This window comes from Camellia sinensis, chromosome 2 (assembly GCF_055761805.1).
Source record: "Camellia sinensis isolate YWXY chromosome 2, ASM5576180v1, whole genome shotgun sequence".
In the NCBI taxonomy this organism is placed as follows: domain Eukaryota; kingdom Viridiplantae; phylum Streptophyta; class Magnoliopsida; order Ericales; family Theaceae; genus Camellia; species Camellia sinensis.
The window spans coordinates 43,324,117-43,346,282 of record NC_138962.1 but is presented as its reverse complement, the minus strand read 5'-3'; the positions used below and the strand labels follow the sequence as shown (position 1 = coordinate 43,346,282).

General features: G+C 36.1%; 1 long non-coding RNA gene across 1 annotated transcript; it reads right to left on the bottom strand.

Annotated features, from left to right (window-relative positions):
• Nucleotides 1-1,298: 1,298 nt before the first annotated feature.
• LOC114313071 (uncharacterized) lies at nt 1,299-21,181 on the bottom strand. Its single transcript, XR_014360878.1, has 3 exons — nt 20,989-21,181; nt 4,985-5,076; nt 1,299-1,486 (listed from the first exon to the last, which is right to left on the bottom strand). It is a non-coding gene; the product is annotated as an uncharacterized LOC114313071 (long non-coding RNA).
• Between the last annotated feature and the right edge of the window lie 985 nt (nt 21,182-22,166).

Sequence of the window (22,166 nt, the reverse complement as noted above, 5' to 3'; positions counted from 1 at the left end):
CGGTTGCCTTCTGGTTGCTCCTTTTTAGTCCCTCATGAAGTTGGGTTTTTTTTTTTTGTTTTTTTTGTTTTTCCACAAGCTCCAAATCCTCTTGGATTCTACCTCCTTTCATTCTGAAGTCAATGTTGTGCCGATTATTTCCGCAAAGATGGTAAGACTCCCCCAAAATTTGATTCTTGATAGGTTCGGGATTTTAGCCACGGTTACTAGTCCATTCTTAAGGTTTCGATTTCCTGGTACTACATTTCTATTGTTGCTTGCAAGCTCATGTTATTACTTGTCTCGAAGTATGGTCCATCATTTGTTTTTCTTTGAATGGGGTGAGGCGTAAGTCAAATTCTAACTACAGAGGCAATTCCTTATGGGTAAGCAACTAATCTTAAGTTAGAGTTTAATTATCCTAGGGTGTTCACACAGCAAAACTCCATGTATACATAATAATAATTACAAGATTCCTAAAATTGGATTGAAGTGGAGACGAAAAATACGAAGCAGTTATGGTGACAACATCAGGATTAACTGAAATATGGATGAATGGTATGATGTTATGGTTTCGAACTTCAATATGATCAAGGTTATAGATGTAGTGACTAAACTAGATATTTAACTTGAAACTGCGTTGGCCATCCGCGTTTCAAACTAAATATCCAAGATTCATCACTGAGCAAAGAAAATGAAATTATTTACAAGAAGCCTTGAGCTAAACAAAATATTCAAGGGTCAAGGAGGTCAAATTTACAAATAGTGGTATATAAAACAAGACTAGATGGACAAGACTAAGTTTTGGGAAAGGGTGACATTGAATAAAGGCTATGAATACAAGATGGGGGTACGACAATCGATAGAAGACGCGTAGAACTAATAGTACCCCCCTACTGCGCGATGAGGCCGCACTCAAAGTTCAAACCATTTCACGATCCTGAAGTAAGTCCTCATGAGTTGATCTTGGCGTGCCCGAAATTCGAAGAAATTTCCTAAGATAGGTTAAGAAAGATTCTAACATAGTCGGGAAAGGTAGTCTCTAACCGTAGGTCGGAACGCGTGGGTAAGGGTTGAACCTAGGCTCTGATACCAAGTTGTGACGCCCCGATTCTACACTATAGGTTGCAGTCAAGGGAGAGTCACTAGTGAGTCCTATGGCCAATAACCAAGTAAGATCCCAGATCGCCGGAGGAGTCAAAATAGCCTCCCTTCTAAGTCCAGCTTTCTTAGGCAGCGCACTACCTTTTTGACAGATCTTACAAGACATTGACACTAGGTCTCATAAGCAACGGTAAGGTTCATACATAGAATATAGATACATAACAACCACAATTATACTTGATTCAAAAGATTATTCCATTACATTACATCCCAAAAAGAAAGTTTTAAACTTCGCATGAGTCTTACAAAATATCCAAAAGGAAACTTCTAATATTCTAGGATAGCCAAAAGTCTTCAAAGGTTTTAGGTTCGACGTCTCCAGCTATGAGTTCCTCTTCGTCACCTGGCATGATACGCCGTGAGCTTTGAATGCCCAGTAAACACGCACACACACCCCACCCCTTTTTTCCAGTCCAATACACAATCACAATTATAACATCAAATAGTAAAGCAAGATATTCAAATAAATATGTAAAGAGTTAGGTCAGATGTTAGCAAACTAGAAATCCCCCAAAGAGATTTCGTCCTCCCGACCACAAGAATCGGACGCGGATTATTCGGTATGCCCCCTCTTTTGCTGCTTTGTTGCAGAACTAACCTCGGATGCCTACCAACGGTTATATACCGCGTAGCGCCAACCGCAGGGCCTCAAAAGAGACGGTAAAAATAGGGCCTTGCCCGAATCCCTCCTTACACCAAACCACCTAGGGTCCGAATACAACCGCTCCGTTCAAGGGTCCCGAAAACCACTTGCGCAAGTTTTAACCTCGAATAGGGAACGCATCCCAACAAATCATATATCACATTTTCTCATCTTTTCATTACTCAAGTGTTCGAAAACCCAATACCCACCCAATTAGGTTTCCCGTTGAATTAAGTGTTTTAAGTCAAGGTTAGTCCAACTAAACAATAAAATAAAATTCACATAAGCATGCCTCCTCAAGAAGATAAATAACATAACATACCCATACAACATTATGCCAAGATATGATAATAGGCCATTAAACATTTTCATGAATACAAGGGTATAAAACATCCAAACATAACAAATTTCCAGATTTAACATCACATGAAGGTTAATATGGAAGGACTACTTAGGTTCATCCACCGGACTCGGTTTTCATATGGTTCGTAGAGAATTTGATCTAGTTCCTAGAACATTTTTCGGAAATGGGATTGCATTTCCCAATTTAAGTTATTTAGAAAATAGTCCAGCACTGTTTCAGAATCTGTCCAGAATCTGCCCAGATCTGTCGACTGTTACGAAAACTTGATTTTCTTGCAAACCACTAAATGTTTTCCGATGAAACCAATTTTAGTTGAAAGCTAACTCCTTAAGGAAGGTTTTGACATAAAATAGAGGTTCAGAATATTTTTGTACATGTTTCTGGAATTTTTGAAAGTTGACTGCAAAAACAGGTTTTAAGGTAGAATGCCCGAAACAAGAAAATTTATAAAAAGGGGGTTCCACCGTGGGAAAGTTTCATTTCTTTTGTGAGGAAAATATGCTAACTATCACATGTTTAACTCAGAAAATTTGTTTGAAAGAGTGCCCTTGAAAAATTGAGAGATTCGTACAAAAAGAAGATGGTTTGTGCCAAAATGGGGAAAATACAAGAGAGATGGACTCCATACTCAAATCTTAGTATTTTTAACATAAAAACTTGATAATAACAGATCTGGAAAACATTATTTAGGATCTTCAAAAACATGCATTAGAAAAGGAAATGAAGAGAAGGTTGTGTTTGTGGCTTACCTTCCAAACTTTGCACAAGAAACTCTTTTCTCCCTCCCTCTTCTCCTCTAGACTTCTCTTCCTTGCTCTCCCCCCCTCTCTCTAACCAAAATGTGTGTGAGTGAGTGTGTTGTGTGTATGTTTGCAAGCTAGGGAGGGTGTGGTATATATAGGCAAATTGGTGGCAAAAGGACATAAAAGCCCTTTAGTTGGAATTGGATGGAAAGTTATGATTTTGCTTGAATTTTAAAGGAATGGAAGGGACTTAGGAGGTGTATTCCATTGGTTTAGGCCACATCTAGTTGTAATAAAACTAATTCTTGGATTTTGTATCCTAGGTAGGTCACTAGGTTGTATATTTTCCTAGAATCTCATGATGGTGTTTCTTGGAATTTGATTTCTCACATTCCCCAAGGAAGGGCAGCCATAGGGAAGTGTGGAGGGCAAATTCTTTATTATTTTATGTCCTAGGGTACACTCTTCAAGATGTATACATATATATATATATATATATATTACATGATTGATGGTACTTCAAGGTACAAGGTACAAATACTAGTTTGGGGTAAATTTAGAATTTAAATAAAGAAGTGAGGGGTTGGAATTAAACTCGTGTATTGGAACCTTACTTATGTATAATTAAATTAAATTAGGCTAAGGAACCTAATTAGGCTAGGATATTCTTGTTCCGATAAAAATTAAAAATGCTAACTGGCAAGATTCGAAATAATTTAAGAAACTAAGGGGCTTTAAGGAAATAATTCAAATACATTTTTTCCGGGGCTTCACATTAAATGTAATGAAATGAGGAGGATTAGAACCTTAATGATGTATTTAATTATGATCCAGTTAGGTCTAGGACTAATGTAAATATCTTAGAAGTACACACATAAATATAGCAAATCTTTATAGGTACCAAAGTCATTATTGCTTCAAGATTTCAAGAGATTTTAAAGTACAATGATTATAGTCTAGGGGGGTATGATGGCTAGCCATGGGATGGTGAATTGATGGACATGTTAGATATATATATATATATATTTGTACAAATCTTGGAAATTGTAAAATATATTAAAAAAGATTTAAGTGTATATATATAAATATATAATAGTACTTGTTTGGGGTCAATTTGTGATTTAATAAAGATGTGAGGGCTTGGGTTCAATTAAAGTATCTATTCCAAGTGTAAAATAATTCAGTTTGTATTATCTTGCTTTGAATTTAAAGGTAAATAACCGAACGATGGCTGTAAAAATCGAAAGGTTTAGAGCGATTAATCTAAAATTTGAGAGTTCAGTAATTAATTTTAGAGTGTTAGAAGTGATTTCTAAGCTTCCAAGATCGATTAGGGTGTGTACGGATTCGCCCGTGATTCGTTTTCAGTCCTAGGGCTTAATTTGTGATTAATCGACGAACTAAGGGCTTTAATATAATAATTCAAAATTTAGGGACCTAATAAGGTTTAAAAAAGTCAGGGGCCTCGCAATGACTATGACACTATGTTGAGTTTCTCTCTTTGTGATTTTCGGCATCCCTCCGACAATTTTTCATCAACTTTCTAACGAGAAATAAAAGTACATTCAAAGTGTAAATTTGGATTTGTTATACTTAGGAAGAGGTGTTTGAGAGTTTCTTTCCCAATTTCTAACATAGATTTTTGAATTTTTAATACTCATAATGGTCTCCTCTCTACTATTGTGGGTGTTCTTCTTCTTCAACTTTGGCTTCCGGCGATGACCAATGTACAAGAAGGCAGTGACAGAGTTAGGCAGCGGTGACAAGGACGACGACAACAATGGTGACGACGGGGTTGAACTTTATTTAAATGTATATCTTGTTCTTTCAAATCACATTTATGAGAAGATTGATGATTTCTCATATTATACTTTTTTTTTCTTTTTTTTCTTTTTGTGGAATTTGTTGTTTGTTGTTATAGTTTCAGTAAGGTTTCTTGTTTGATTTTTTATATTTTTTTATAATTATTCTGTATGATATTAACTTTTATTTTAATATAAAAGATTTTGTGTAAGATTATATATGGTGTACAATGCACACTCAAATTTTTCCTCCATATATCATGTAATAAAGAGAAGAAAATAGATATACCACTGTTCAAGGAAACCAGGTTGGCTCCGTGGTGGTGGTGGTGGAGCAGTATACTGAGGTGGTGCCATTACTGGGGGGGCCTTGATAATAACCTTATTTCACAAAAAATAAGAATCAATAAATAAATCAATTATTAGAAATATGAGAAAGCCTATCGGGTCCATCCTTCAAAGGTATATATCATATATATCTTATCATAAGCTGGTGTTAAATTAGTGTAATTTTATCATAAATTTTGGTAACATCAATTATAAAATATATAATTTTGTCATAGATTAATATAACAAAATGTTTAAAATTTTATGACTGACATAACTTTATCATGATTTTTTGTGATATCAATCACAAAATGTATAACCTTGTCATAAATTAGCATAACAAATTGTCTAAAATTTTGTAATTGATGTTATAAAAATTTATAGCCTAGTTACGACATTTTTTTTTTTATGTCAATTTGTGGAGTTACGCATTTTGTGATTAATATGATGAAATTTTATGGGTGTCTAAAATTTTGTGATTGGAATTATAAAAATTTATGATTTAGTTACAACATTTTTTGTTATCTCAATTTGTAACGAGATTATACATTTTACAATTAATATTATAAAATTTTATAATAAAATTACACAAATTTAAGATACGATACTGAGAGGGTAATTTGTGAGCAAATTGGGCCGAGCTAGGACGAGTCTTTTTTGGAAGTTGGGCTGCGTAATGGGCCAAGGAGATATTTTGTATTTTGGCTTTGGGCCGAGGTAGGTACCAGGACGGTTGGATGTGTTGCTGGGATTGGGACCTATTTACCTTCTGACCGGGATGATGGCAGGGCGATGGGCCAAGCTAGGTGTAGCTCGGCAGGATACCAACCTGTAGCATGGTCATCACAGCTCGCCCATGTTGAGCACGGAGCTGGGGTAACATCAATGGCGAGGGTCGAGCTGTGTATAACTCGGCAGGGTGGCATTCGATAGATCGGCTTTCAATCACACAGTATGAATGGCAGGGGACTGAGATAAGGCAGTTTGGTCAGGAATGTATAACCGAGGTAAAGGGTTCAGCCATCTCACTTGGCTTGCAGTGATGAGACTCCTAGGAGGACTTTGTTAAGAAGAGTTAGAGTCCTACTAGGATTGTGCAAACCATCTCACTTGATTGGTAGTGAGTAGGGTGTGTGATTCCTAGAAGGACTCTTATAAGGAGAGTTGGAATCCTACTAGGATTAGGCCAAACCAAGTCTATAAAAGCTCATGACCAGACCTATGTAGAGGTATCCCAATTCTTATTCTAGAATACACAGAGCTTATTGTCTATTGTCTTATTGCTGACTTAGGCATCGGATGGGTTTCCAGCACACACCCGCCGGTTAGCTCACGTTTGTATTTTCAAGTGGCAAAGCGAAGATGTTTGGAGGAGTGCAAACTTGATCAACAGGATTTTACGGGAAGATTATTTTGTGCTCGTACAATTTGCGCCATCTGTGGGAATTTCACAAAGAGCAAAACCTCTTGATCAAGTTCTCCTTTCTAGTTGAAAGCAATGGCGCACAATGAAGACTTGCCACAATCTACTATTGGTTGGCAAACACCGGAAGGGGGTGGAAGGCGCGAAGATTTACCTTCTATCCCACCCATGGCGAAATTAGATCCCCAGCGAAGGAATCTGCGGAGAGAAGCAAGAGAAAGACAGGGCTCAAGTCCACACCGCTCTTAAAGCCCTGATAGACAGAGGCGGAAGATGGATCCTCAGGTTCTCGAAGATCGCGTAAGGGAGCAAGACGATCTAATAAGAAGAATGGCGGTTGACATAGAGACAATAAAGCGCCAGATAAAAGGCAAAGAGGTGGCAATAAAAGAGAGGCGCAAAGGCAACACACATTCTTGCCACTCAGAAGGTCGTGACAGACAAGTCACATTATCACAAACTGAAAGAAGAAGCCTCAAGTCGGGCGATACACAATAAAAGACTTCCAGGACATGCTACTCCAGGCCCGAGAGAATGAGGACTGAAAGGGCTCGAAGGAGAGAAGACACTCAGGCTCGCGACTCCCGCAGAGTCTTCGCATTACAACGATTGGCTCCTAGAACACATGGGAGTGTCGAGGTTGGAATTCCAGAGTCACGCCTTGCCTATGAACCAGCAGGCAAAGCGTTAGCAAAGTTGCAGAGCTCATCGTTCATTCCGACGATAGAGAACACACCATTACCCTCAGGCTTCCACCAGCCCAAATTCACTACTTATGAGGGGAAGTCGGACCCCTACATACACTTGAGCCACTTTTACCAAGTTATGGCCGTGTATCGGCGAAACGAGGCTCTAATGTATATCATGTTTCCTTCTAGCCTTGGTGACCTGGGTTTAACGTGGTTTGAAAGGTTGCCAGAAGGTAGCATAGCTTTATGGGCGCAACTAGCGGAGGCATTTGTGACTAGATTCAGAACGAACACCAAGACACTAATGGAGATTGACCAGCTTCTCCCCATAGACATGGGCAAGAAAGAAACATTGAGGTCTTACAATAACCGGTATTGGGAGACTTTTAATCAGATTGGAGATTGCCCTACAAACCTAGCTATCGCACAGTACAAATGAGGTTTGCCGGCTGGCAATAAGTTAAGGGATTCAATGACAAGGACGCCGCCCCTTACCATGAAAGCCCTAATGGAGAGAGTGCACCAACACATCCGGGTAGAGGAAGATGGGGCGCACCAAGGTAGAGTCTGGCACAACAGTGATACCAGACAAAAAGCCTTTAGCGAGAGTTAACACGGTTAACAAGTAGGATTGACCGCGCAAAAGTCTTTGCCCGACTGGGGGGCAATTGGGAAAGTTGGCAGGATTGGCCTACTCTTTCTAATAAGTCTTTGCCCGACTAGGGGGCAATTGGGAAGGTTGGCAAGTTTGACCAACACTTTCCATTCTTCAGTTGAGATCAGGATCTAGGCTGGAGAAAGTTGGCCAGAATAACCAACACTTTGTTCTCTTCAGCCGAGATCAAGATATAGGCTGAAGAGGGTTGGCTAGAAAAACTAACATTTTGTTCTCTTCAGCTGAGATCAGGATCTAGGCTGGAGAGTGTTGGTTGAAAAAACCAACATTTTGTTATCTTTAGCCGAGATCAAGATCTAGGCTGGAGAGGGTTGGCTGAAAAAACCAACATTTTGTTCTCTTCAGCCGAGATCAGGATCTAGGCTGGAGAGGGTTGGCTGGAAAAACCAATATTTTGTTCTCTTCAGCCGAGATCAGGATCTAGGCTGGAGAGGGTTGGCTGGAAAAACCAATATTTTGTTCTCTTCAGCCGAGATCAGGATCTAGGCTGGAGAGGGTTGGCCAGAAAAACCAACATTTTGTTCTCTTCAGCCGAGATCAAGATCTAGGCTGGAGAGGGTTGGCCGGAATAATCAACACTTCGTTCTCTTCAACCGAGATTAGAAGGTTGACAGGTTTGACTAACAAATTTTTGAACTCTTTGGCCGGGATGAGGGTTACCTCGGCCAAAGCAGGTTGGCAGGGTTAGTATAAACCAAGCTAGTCTACTCGGCGAGACACTGAAAGAGCGACTCGCCGTACGATTACAAACTCAAAGGATATATACGTTGAAGGCAAAAAAGCAGGGGTTGTTCAAATTTTGGAGGTATATGACAGTTGTAACAGGAGAATGAGGATAATAGGGGCACGCCATATATCCTGGGAATGACGTCGTACCAGATTAGTGGAAAGACATGTTGAGCAACTGACAAGGCTTATTGGGGCCGAACAAGCTATGAAACCGAACAATTTTTTAGCTTGGCAGAGTGGGGTATTCTTAGCTCGGCTGGAGGAAAAATAATCCCAATCATGCTACGCAGATGGAATTAAGGGACAATTGAGAGGGTAATTTGTGAGCAAATTGGGCCGAGCTAGGACGAGTTTTCTTTGGAAGTTGGGCCGCATAATGGGCCAAGGAGATATTTTATATTTTGGCTTTGGGCCGAGGTAGGTACTAGGATGGTTGGATGTGTTGCTGGGATTGGGACCTATTTACCTTCTAACCGGGATGATGGCAGGGCGATGGGCCGAGCTAGGTGTAGCTCGGCAGGATACCAACCTGTAGCATGGTCATCACGGCTCGCCCATGTTGAGCACGGAGCTGGGGTAACATTAATGGCGAGGGCCGAGCTGTGTATAACTCGGCAGGGTGGCATTCGATAGATCGGCTTTCGATCACACGGTCCGAATGGCAGGGGACCGAGATAAGGCAATTCGGTCAGGAATGTATAACCGAGGTAAAGGGTTCAGCCATCTCACTTGGCTTGCAGTGATGAGACTCCTAGGAGGACTTTGTTAAAAAGAGTTAGAGTCCTACTAGGATTGTGCAAACCATCTCACTTGGTTGGTAGTGAGTAGGGTGTGTGATTCCTAAAAGGACTCTTATAAAGAGAGTTGGAATCCTACTAGGATTGAGCCAAACCAAGTCTATAAAAGCTCATGACCAGACCTATGTAGAGGTATCCCAATTCTTACTCTAGAATACACATAGCTTATTGTCTATTGTCTTGTTGCTGACTTAGGCATCGGATGGGTTTCTGGCACACACCCGCCGGTTAGCTCACGTTTGTATTTTTAGGTGGCAAAGCGAAGATGTTTGGAGGAGTGCAAACTTGATCAACAGGATTATACGAGAAGATTATTTTGTGCTCGTACAGATACATATAATCTCACTATAAGAATTTACACATTCGCTGACCACTTTTGCCGACCAAAAAAATTTTGGTCGCAAAAAAATGACATTTGTTGACCAAAATAAAATTTCGTAGCTAAAAATTGATAATATTACTGACTAAAATTTTTTTGTTGCAAATAAGTAATTTTTTGTGACCAAATTACAATTTTTGTCGCCAAAAATATGGGCACGAGAATGAAATCTGGGTGGGAGTTGTATGATCTTTTAGCGACTAATATAATTTGGTCGCTGATACCAAAATGACGTCGTTTTGGTATCTAAATTCACATACAGGCATTAGCTGACCAACAGGTTTGTAGGGGATAACTTTACTAATTCAAACTCATATAAAAATAAATACGCGCCTCTTTCACACCTCAGTCGAATTCAATTAAAGCTCAGTCGCGCCAATCACCTCACCTTACCATCAACCTTGTCGTCCGTCTGCGCCGCCGTCCGTTTTCACCATTTCTGATTCATCTAGGTATTTTTTTTTAACTTATAATAGTTTCTCTCTGTTTATATCTCTGTGTCTCACTTTTTCTCTTTGATTTCTCATACTCGTCTTGTTCTACAATGTCTCACCCACCAGGGCCCTGACCATCGCGATTTTTCGGAGCATCTTCAACTCTTCCTACAAAAAATTTCAGGTATAAATCCTCTGTATCACTCTCACTCACTCAGTCTCTGCCTGTGTCTCCCTCTCACTATCAATGTTTGTGTTGATGGTTGTTGCTGGCTGTTAGAAATTGGGCGCCCATGTGGCATGACCCTTTGAACCCTTTGAACCTTATCCAAGTAAGTTTGAATTTGAATTCAAAACTTATTTGGATAACCACTCATGATATCTATATCTATCATGTCAACTGATATGGATAGATTGATATATATGGTTATATATCAAATTATATGGTTAAGTTATATATCGATATCAGATACGTTATGTGGTTTTTACCTATAACCTTTTTTCCTAGACTCTCTCTCTAACTCTCTCCCATATGAGAACGATCCAGCTTCTGCACTATGACTTGTGTGGGTAATACTCATTTTGTAGTCTCACTCCACTATTGGGTTGGTTGTTCATATCCTGGAAACACGTGATTTACCCACGAGATTCTTCGCTTCAGGCTCTACTAAAAGGTATGATTCTGAAATTTTTCCTGCTGCGTTATAATACTTTATGATTTACATTGGTATCAGAGCGAATATTGGTATTTCCGTGCTTATTTTTATGCATTAAAATATGTGTATATTTTTATATAAATATATATACATGATATATGCATGAATATTAATAAAGGAGGTAGATGTCCACTCTCATTAGATTAAGAGCATAAAATACCTCATTTTTATGTTCATTAAATGTCCTTTTTAATGCCATAAATGTATTTAATTTGAAAAATGGAGTCCGACAGTACCGAAGTTGGACCAAAAAACACCCTGGAAGGCGACGCGTGGACCTCATGCGCCACCTGACGTCATGAGCGACTTCCACGCGCTGACACGCGCCAGATGCGCTTCCGACGCGCCTCCACGCACCATCACACACGTGCCGTCGCGCGCTGAGCCACGCCATTTTTTCTCCGCCGGCTTGGCTGCTGATGTTAAGGGTCAGTTTGTTTTTTTTTTTAAATCCAGAATTGCGTTAAATGGTGATAAGTAATTCGTTATAACTTTGTTTTAAGCGTGGTTGGTACTGTTAGACTCAGAATTAAATTTTCTATCTTCTGTAAAAATTTTAAAATTTTATGAGAATAAAAAATATTTTTCCTGAAATAATAATTCATTATTTCTGGTTTAAAATGCTTCTGCTGTTGCATGATTAAGTTTCTGGAGCTGCATTTTTTACTATAGACCACTGTAATGGTCTACTATTTACTGGTATATATATTTTTTTAGTTTACCAGATTCTGGAATATTTATTTCTAATTTTATGTGTGTTTATTAGTTATTTAAAATTCTAGAAAAATTCAGAAAAATTTCAGAAGATTTCAAAAGTGATATACTTTCTGTTATGGCATAATCTGAATATTATATACAGCATATTATTATTTTTTGCCTAGAGTTTCTAATATGTTGTGATTAGAATATCATGATTAATTGTTTTTTATTTAAATTCCATTACTAAATGTGACATAGCATGAGTTGATTGTGAATCTACTTTAAGATGCTATTGTATGGAATTAGAATATTTTATCATGTTTTTTAGACATGCCATAATCAGTGGGAGGTTGTTCGGTTGAGAGAAATCTTTGTAGATTTACTCTCGAAAACTAATATTTTGCACGTGAATTAAATTAAATTTTGGATAATTGTCACATGTGGCGCAAGAGATGATTACGAGCATAGCAAATTTTTTATCTTGCGACTTGTGTAATATTGCCACTATTTAATTTAGATTTTTGTGGCAAATTATATTATGCTAATCAAATTAATCCCAATGCGAATTTCTCTCTAAATTGATTTAGTTTATGGAAGTTAATTTAGTTGACCTAGACTTAGTAGAGATGTTCAAATGTGAACAATGTAATCTTGTTACTTAGATGAGCAAAAGTCTTGAAGAGTTTAGGTCAGACCTTAATTGAGCCAAAATAAGGAAACATGACTCAAAGTCGCCGTGGTTTTGTTGCCTTGTTTGACACAATAAAAACTGATGTATGCGCTATGGTTCGCAGCATGCTACGTAGCTTTGATTGGCGAGTTTTGGAGTTGTGAAATTAGTAAGCCCTCAATAGATCTGTATATGATCTTGACTATTGAGCTGCGCGGATTGACTTTGTATTTTGACTTGTAATAATGTTGCATCATTGGATGAAGTAACATTCAAGAGTCACGTCGTCCAAGAAATACGAGCTTAAATGAATTAGTCATTAAGTGTAAGATGAGTAGCTAGTATGAGCAGTGTTTTGCTCTCTATCCAACTGTTGGGAGTGGATGGGGCAAAATTTCACGCACTATAATAGTGTGCATTAAAGTATCACTTGTAGTTAAAAGATTAGCGCTTAGTAGCAGCAAAATCTATTAACACTAAGTGAAAAGATTAGCACCAAGTGGCTGCAAAATCTATTAGCATTGCCAACTTGTCTAAGTCTGGACACTTACTGTTTCCACACTTGAGTGTGAGACCTGTTGAGGTGCTTCTTTGGATGATTCCTTAGCTAGGCTAACGTTTTTTGAATAACGTTTACCACTAAGCGCAAACGTTGCAGCATAGTAATGAAAATTGTCAGGCTGACAAGGTTGTTATGACTCTAAGAATTTGAAGCATCGCTTGTAAGAGCATTGTGTTGAATTAGACTCTTTAGCCTAATTCGCACTTAAGTTACTTCAGGAGCTGTCATAGATTGATAGCTTATTCTCTCCTTCTTGTGGATAGTAGAATTAATTGCAAGTAACTATGAAGCGAGAAATAGAGATGGCAAGAGGAGTATTGTCATCTTTCAACTAGATGTAGTAAAGTGTATGGAGAATAAAATTGACTTGAAGGTGTAGGGAATTAGCACTTACTAGTTAAATTTGCGACTTAGGCGCACTTGATATCTCCATGACATCCTTTTATGATCTAGTGAATATGAATTAGTTGTGAGTCATTACCTAGTTGGGCATAAACCTTTAAAACTTGTCTTCAAGAACTCACACATTAAGATGATTGGAATTAGTTTATGACATTGGTCATGAACCGGTGGCTTATTATACTTGATCACATTAATGAGATGATGACACGATGGTTTGAGTAGGCCTTCTTGGGCCCACTCGCTTGTGACATCCTGCTCTCATATGAATGTGTAACTTTGTTCGCAATGGGTGCGCACAAGTAAGTAGGAAAGCCGTAGAAGGTCATTTGTATTGGCACATTTAGTCCACTATGATATTTGTGACTAGATATGTGTAAGGGTATGATAGCTAAGCCTCAATCTCGACACATTTATAGATTACGATACGTATCTGGGTCAAGACTATTTGATCTCCCATAAGTCAAAAGTTTTGAGATGATTTTTGACATTGCACATATGAGGTTGAGATCAATTAGAAAACAGCTTTCGTGCTTTTAGTTTTGACCAAGGTGGCGAGTATCTATTTGAGTTATTTTAGAAAACTCTGTGAAGAGAAATGGATGCTTAGAAAATTGATTATTCCTAATACTCAACAGCACAATGGTGTAGTAGAGATAATGAATTAAGTATTGTTAATGTTAGGTGGATGATGGCACAAAATGTTTCCCAATTGGGAATTGCACTTTAGTTTGTTGCCTATATCCCTAACTAAATGTCCTCCATATCAGATTTTACACTCCATTTAAGTAATGGGTTAGTGGAGAGCCATCTATGGGCGATCTGTAACCGTTAAGCAACTTATCTTTATTTTTACTTCTCATAAGGTTGCGAAGTTAAGACCTAGAGTTTTATGGCACATTATTGTATGTTGTCTTATAAACACATAGGGTCACGTGGCGCATTATTGTATGCTGTCATGTAAACCCTCCGGGTCATATGCATATAGGTAAGCAGCTTTGTGGGAGTGTAACTAAGTCGCATAAAGTTTTCTTAGTAAAGGTGACGTGAATAAAGTTTTTGGAACTCTATAAGATAGAGAATTCTAAGCATAGCACTCAATGTAGCCTAGTTGAGAATGAAAAGAAATTTCCAATATCCTAGGGACAGTGGGAGCGATGTGCCTACTAATAGATTACTCCATTAGAGAAGAATACTCTACATTCTTAGTTGCGTGGTAGCGAATGTGAAAATTTTCCACGTCATCACTGGGTGATTGAGAAGCAAACATTCATGATTACTCCGCAAGATGATAAAGAGCCAAGGATAATGCCAAAGGCTCTAGTCCCCTGTTTTTAGAAAGTGGATCAATGTTGCACAATTTAAGACAAAGTCTTTGAGGATTAACAATTTCTATAATTTGGTTAACTTTCCATTATGACGCGAAACTGTTCTGAGGTTATGCGCAATTTGGATAGTCATTGTTGAGGCATAAGGCTCGCTAAATACCGAAAAGTCGCACCATTGAGAAAAATGTAGACCATGAGAAGACTTCTTCTTGGGGAGTGAGATTATTTCGACTTAAGCTATGATTGACATAAGTTCGGAACATTGATTTGTGGACATTGTGACCCAACTTTCTCGTTGGAGAATTGGATAAGTAGATCCGTAAGAATTTACCTTCTGCTTTTATGGTGAAAAGTTAGGAGCGCAAAAAGGTTGCTAGTTCCAATAAATATTTTACAGCCTAAAACAGTTATCCAAATAGTGGTTCTTAGATTTCGTCAAGCCATGATAGGCAAACGATGATCGATGAAGACCATTGAGGCATGATCAATGGTCCAAAAGAAGTTTTTCCTTACTTAGTCATTATGAGCCAAGAATTTATAAGGTTGTCGCCACCTAGGGTGGGCAGTCCTCTATTTTAGATATGATGGACATGGGTGATGTAATTTATATGCTCGGATGTATGATCCTTAGGGATTGTTTTAGGAGAATTCCTAGTTTGTCTTTGATGACTTACACCAGGAATATCCTAGAACGATTCTATATGCAAAATTGCAAACCCATTGACTTACCTATTGGTAAAAGTCAGAGCCTTAGCTATTGAGTGAATCCTCAGATTGTCTTTGGGAGAAACAGATGACCTATATTCCTTGATCTTTTTTTGTTATGAGAGCCTAAAGTACGCTATGTGGGCGTATTCGGCATGATAAGTGTTATCTTTGGTTAATGGTCAACTGAGTTGTTTAGACATTGACCTTGCTCATTAGACTGTGGATAAAATGCTTTACTAGTAGTATATTAATTTGCTCCTTATAAGATTCAATGCGCTAGTTGGGCGCATCTTGAATGGAAGCAGATTGGTCACCAAAATATCTTTAGAGAGGTAATTGCGCAAGAGGTAGTGATTTTGAACCACTTCATGTGAGGCGCAAATGGTCGATTCTGTTGTATATGCTTATCGCAAGAGGTGCTGATAAGGCTTATGCTTGAATCTATAATTGCGTAGACTGTGGTTGTGTTTTTTTAAAATCGATCACTTATTTGTTATGAGATGATGGAATGTTGACATTATTATTGTTTGTGTCATAATGATTAGCAGATGATGATGTCAGCAGGCAAGATTAGCTCACTCATATGAGCAATCGCCCTTGGCGCTTAGGAGCGAGCAAGGATGAGACTAGTTGTTTATTTTTATTTGGAGCCAAAAGAGGCTTAAATTATCCACTATGTATGTCACCTTGGTTACAACCAAGATGAGGTCGTGATACAGACCAAACATGGATGTTAGTACCCACTTTCCATGTTGTGCCTGTTATGATTAGCCAGATGCGATATCTCATTTGGCGCCTGGTAGGCAAGCAAATAGAGAATTCGAGTTAGGCGCTAGAAAGCGACTAGACTAAGATCTGTACGGTGTATCAAGTATGACGTCACTCTTTTGGAAGAGTTACTCCACCGTAACATGTATTCATACTATATGTGCTTGGCGACCGAGTAATGAGGTGAGAAAATGGATCCCTGTTTCCTCATCGTGTGAGTCTTATGTGTCATTATTGATATGACTTTCATTTATGTACCATTTTGTGACTTTTGACTATGTCATAAGGTAAGGGGTTGATGTTCTGCTACTTTGGTATGTTGCATGCGGTCATGTATGATTTGACCTTAAGGGACATCAATGGGAAAGCAGTCAATCCTAAACTAAATGGCATGAGGGCAAAGTGAAGATCATCTAGTATTACACCACTGTTGTATATTCATTGCCGGCAACTCACATCGCTCTGTATGAGAGGCGGATTGAGTGTGAATATATTACAAGAATTGAGAGGGTCAAACATACTCTTTTGAGGGATTAGAGATGTTTTTTTTGGATCGGTGTAATTAGATGGGTTTGGGGTATATGAGACACTATTTCTATTCTTTTTGGGTTGATGTCTCTATGCTGGCTCATTTTGAGTTTCTAGTATAGAGCTCCCACATACAGGTGTTTCTCAGCGGTCATACGATGCATTGGCTAGTATGAGATTGTTCATTTTTTAGGAGATTGAGATAGAGATGTGGCAGTGTCATGCCAACTTATGTGCGAATGGGAGATGTTAGAAATTGGGTGGCCATGTGGCACGACCCTTTGAACCCTTTGAACCTTACCCAAGTAAGTTTGAATTTGAATTCAAAACTTATTTGGATAACCAATCATGATATCTGTATCTATCATATCAACTGATATGGATAGATTGATATATATGGTTATATATCAAATTATATGGTTAAGTTATATATCGATATCAGATACGTTATGTGGTTTTTACCCATAACTTTTTTTCCCAGACTCTCTCTCTAACTCTCTCCCATATGAGAACGATCCAGCTTCTGCACTGTGACTTGAGTGGGTGATACTCATTTTGTAGTATCACTCCACTGCTGGGCTGGTTGTTCATATCCTGGAAGCACGTGATTTACCCACAAGATTCTTTGCTTCAGGCTCTACTAAAAGGTATGATTCTGAAATTTTTCCTGCTGCGTTATAATACTTTATGATTTACACTGGCATATGTCGATAATACAATTTCGTTCTGCTGTTTGTGAAGTCCCCCAATCTGTGATGCTCTTGTAGTGTTTTATTTCTCTTCTTTCTTTAAGTATCTCTTTTTATATTGGGAAATATACTTAATGAGAATCAAAAAATATTTGGGTGCTTTTGTAAGTTATTTGTAATTTGATTTCCAAACTAGTTAGTTGGTTAATTAGATTTATTTCATTTTTTAAGTACCCTTAAATGAGCCACAAGCTCTACAAGGACTTACCCTATATACCATCCTTTACAAGTTGGAGTTGAATTTTTAAGAAGAGACTTAAGAATAAAAAAATAAATGAAAAAAGAGAGTGAATCTATGTACACAGAAAAATTATGGGTTATATACAAGGTAGCACATCTTCCATTAATCACAAATAGCCATTTATGTTGCCTCTCAAATACCATAATAAATATGAAAGATGTCTATCAATCCCTAAACCAATTACAACATCCTAAACCAATTAAAATATAATAAAAAAATTAAAAAAAAAAAAGTTAACACTATGACAATATCCTCTTAGATATGTAATTATTGTTCATCTCTATGCTATTTACATAAGGTAAACAAAAGATATATTAAAATTCTTTTCTATAAGAATTGAACCTGCAAACTTCACATTACCAAGTAGTACTATACGACCAAAAGCCCTAATTATGTTATAGACCTTGTCTAAGTGAGATTTATGTGGGGTTAAGAAAAAAAAATAAAGTAGTAGAAATTTTAATCCGAGTTTATATGCTAGGGGAGCATCTCTCCTAATTTTATTTTATTTTATTTTATCAGAAAAAAAAATCTTTATTAATGAAAAAATCATGTATTACATATGAATTTACATCAATAAAGATGAAAAAAAAAAAGGGAATAAAGTATAATGTTGGTGAGAAACATAATGGTAATGTTATCAGATCTGCACACTGTTGGTCAGAAACATAATGTTGGTCAGATCTGCACGCTACGACTTATCACATTAGTTATAATAAAAAAAAATTTAAATCATAATCAAAATAATGACATAATCAACATCACAATAAGTCATAACTAATATCATAATATATCATAATTAACTATACAAAATTCATAACTAAATGTGCATATAATGGAGTGTTATCATAGAATTTCATTAATAATAATGAAGAAGAATATCTTTTTATTAGAACAAAGTTCACTAAATTTCAATCACATCACAATGAAATAAAACAAAAGAAGAATATATCATTATTATAAAGAAAATATTTGATTAGCTTTTTTAAAAACTATTTTTAGATGAATTTTTATTTATTTTTAATAAATTTGTTTCATATTTCAATTAATTTTTTTTGTATTTTTAGATATAAATAATTAAGCTGCATCTAAAAAGTAAAACAAAACAAACAAATTGACTTAAATATTGCAAAAGAATACTAAATAAAAAAAAAATTCAAACAAAAATATGTGTGCATTTTTGTTTAGATTTTTATTTGTTTTAGTGAATTTTTTTTATATTTTAATTAATTTTTTTTAAACTTTTATATGCATCTAATCTTGAAATATCTAAATATTATTATTTTTAAAAAAAGACTAAAATGTGAAAAAAAAATTCAGTACAGACAAATCAAAACGCATCTAAAAATTATTTCTCAAAATTGAATCCAAAACCCATCCAGTGAGGTGTATAATACTATTGAAACTAAGGGTAGTTTGGGATGATCTAAATAAGTGTACTTTTTGACTTTTTATGAAATATGGGTTGGGTATGGATTGTGTTTGAAGTGACGTAGTAGAGAGGTGATATGACTTAAATAGGATAGTGACGTTTTAACTTTTTAACTTTTTTAAGTTATGACAAACAAAGCCTGAAACCAGTCCAGTGAAGTGTACAAATGAAGAAGAATAGTAGCCACTTATAAAATAAAATAATAAATAAAAGTTAAAAGGATAAAAGAAAATATTTTATTATTCAAACCCAAAGGTATAATATCCACTTACGTTTGATCATCCAAGAATTATCACAAAAGAAAGAGATCTTACAACGTTGAGATAGAATAAAATGACATAAATTTATATTTTTTATGTTATAATTATTATAAAAAATTTATAATCAAACACTACATATTGCAATATTTTCAATGATGAATCAAATGTTTCACTAAATCTGAGTAAAAATTTAAAGAATTTCTCTATTTGATATCCAGCGTTCTAACCGTATATTTTTGACTATCAGCAAAATTTCGGTCGACTGGGAGAACGACCTGCCGATCGACCGGCAAGGCAATTTGAAAAAAAAAAAACCCAATACAAATCTTGAACAGAGGAGGAGGTGAAATGAGAGAGAAAGAGAGAAGCTGATGTGGTTATGAGAATGACCTAGTAGCCGCCATCCTTCATAATAGTCAAATAATTCAACTCCAAAATATCTAAATTGCATACACCAATCACAAAAAATAATAATAATAACAGCGATCTAGCAATCAAAATCTAATCGAATTAGACAAATTTTAAACCTTCGGAAGACAAATTTTTGAGAAATGAAAAGTTTAGGATCTATGAGGGACGAAACACACTGAATGGATCGTAAACTACAAGAAAGGATTAGATCGATCAAGTAATGAGAGATTGGAGGATGAGCATCGAATCTTTTATCTACGCGAATCTCAACATCTTGCGTGAGAGAGGGATATGATGGAAGAGAGAGAAGTAAAGAAGAGCAGATATGAATGGTTGGGTTGTGTTGAGTGAGAGAGGGATTAGATCGTCTTCCTTTGTTCTTCTTCATCTCCTTTCTTCAGATCTAGTATCATTTTTGTGGGAATTATTGAAGTAACTGGATGACTGGGGGGACAACTGGCCGGACGTCCAGCCGGTCGTCCGGTGTGTCAACTCACAAAAGTCCTGCACAGTAAATTGGTGAAAGGTACCCAGATCTTCAGTTTGGTGAAACCTTTGCTATTTTTTCAATTTGATATCGTTTTGATTAAACCATTGGAGCACAAAAAGTCCCTCTTCTTTACCAAATTTGAATTTGGTGATACATCTGAGAAACCATTGGAGATAGTCTAACATAACTAAAGATCCATGAGTCATAATTAAAATAATATTATAACTAAATAAGAAAATTAATCATAACTAAAAAAGAAAATGATATAATCAAAAATGCAAATAGTATATCCGTTTTAAGGGATGTGTATAATAAAAAATTCATAAAAACTTTAGGATAACCAGGGTAAATTACAAATGCACCCTTTAGGTATTCTTAAAGTATAAATTACTCTCTATAGTTTGGAAAATTACAAATACACTTTGTTATAATTTTTTATTTAACAGAATTAACTAAAAAAATAAAATTTATAATTGTTTTCTTATATAATAATAAAATTATCTAAATTACTAATTAAAATATATTTCTAATATCATTAGAAACAATTAATTGATTTGATAATTTATTAATGAAAAAGATAATTTATTATGAAATTAAAATCTCAAAAGAGTGAAAAAAAAATCACAATGGCTGATTTGTAAGGATGGGTGTGTAATTTACCCGGGTAACAAACAAATAGGGATGATGATGGGTAATTATGAAGTCAACCAGATCTTCACAGTAGTCGAGCACAATAAGCCCGAGTAATTCCCAACAAACCCATGAAAAAAATAATTTTCCAACAAAACAAACAACTCTGAAATCAGCTTGATTGATTGATTAGTCACAGATAAGAGAGAGAAGAGAAGAGAAAGAGAAAAGAAGAGAAGAGGAGGTACCTTGAGCAGGATTAGGAGAAGTATACTTGGGATTAGGATCATTCATCTCTGCAACACAAATCCAAAACAACAAAAGCAAAAACAAGAAAGAAGAAAGATCAGGGATACAGAGAGAGAGAGAGAGAGAGAGAGAGCAGTGACTGGTTGCAAAGATTTTGGGAATTGATAAAGCAAAAATGATGGGTTGGTCGAGCTTTAATGATGGTAGCCCGAGCTTTAATGGGTTTTAATGTAGGTGGGTCTCACCGTTATGTGATATTTTGATCTTATATATATATATATATATGTTTTTGTATTTTATTTTCTGTCATATCCGTAGAGCTTAATTAAAATTTTAAAATTAAGAGATGTATCATTACTCTTTATAAGATAATTAGATTGGAGGATGAGCTTGAGGCTATTATGCCCTCGCTTTGCATGGGTTAGCAGGCTAAAATAATTATAAAAAAATTATAAAATAAAATGTCATTATATTTAAATTATAATTATTTTTTATGTTTTTTATAACAGTCAAACAAATTAAAATATCAAATTCAAACATGACTTTTTAACCTAAGCTAAAACTAAAAAACCAACCTACTTTCCTAACAAAACCTGTATATGGGAATGATGTGCACCCATAGATGCATACCACATACAACTTTTTATGAATTGACGTAATTTTATCATAAAATATCGTAATACTAAAAAAAAAAAAAAGTGTAATCTCATTATAAATTAGCATAACAAAATGTCAAAAATTTTATTTTTGATTTTACAAAATTTTAAGACTTGGTTACTACATTTTTTTTTTATGCCAATTTGTAACGAGATTACTCATTTTGTGATTAATATTATGAAATTTTATAATAAAATTATGTTAATTTATAGGGAGTTTTTTTCATAAATCCATCTTTAATTACTTATGTTCCATTCAATCCATATTCTTTTTGACTATTCCATTAGGTCCTATTTGAGATAAGAAGACCAAAATACCCTTTTCATCTACTTATGTTCTATTTAGTTCATATTATTTTCTTATGTTTCAATAAGTCCTATGGGTGACATAATTATCAAAATACCCCTAATATGAAGTTCACACCGTCAATGTGAATATTCATATCGTCAATGTGTAGGGACCCGGCCTATGTACAATGTGAATATTCACATTGACATATTAACATTCACATTGACAGGAG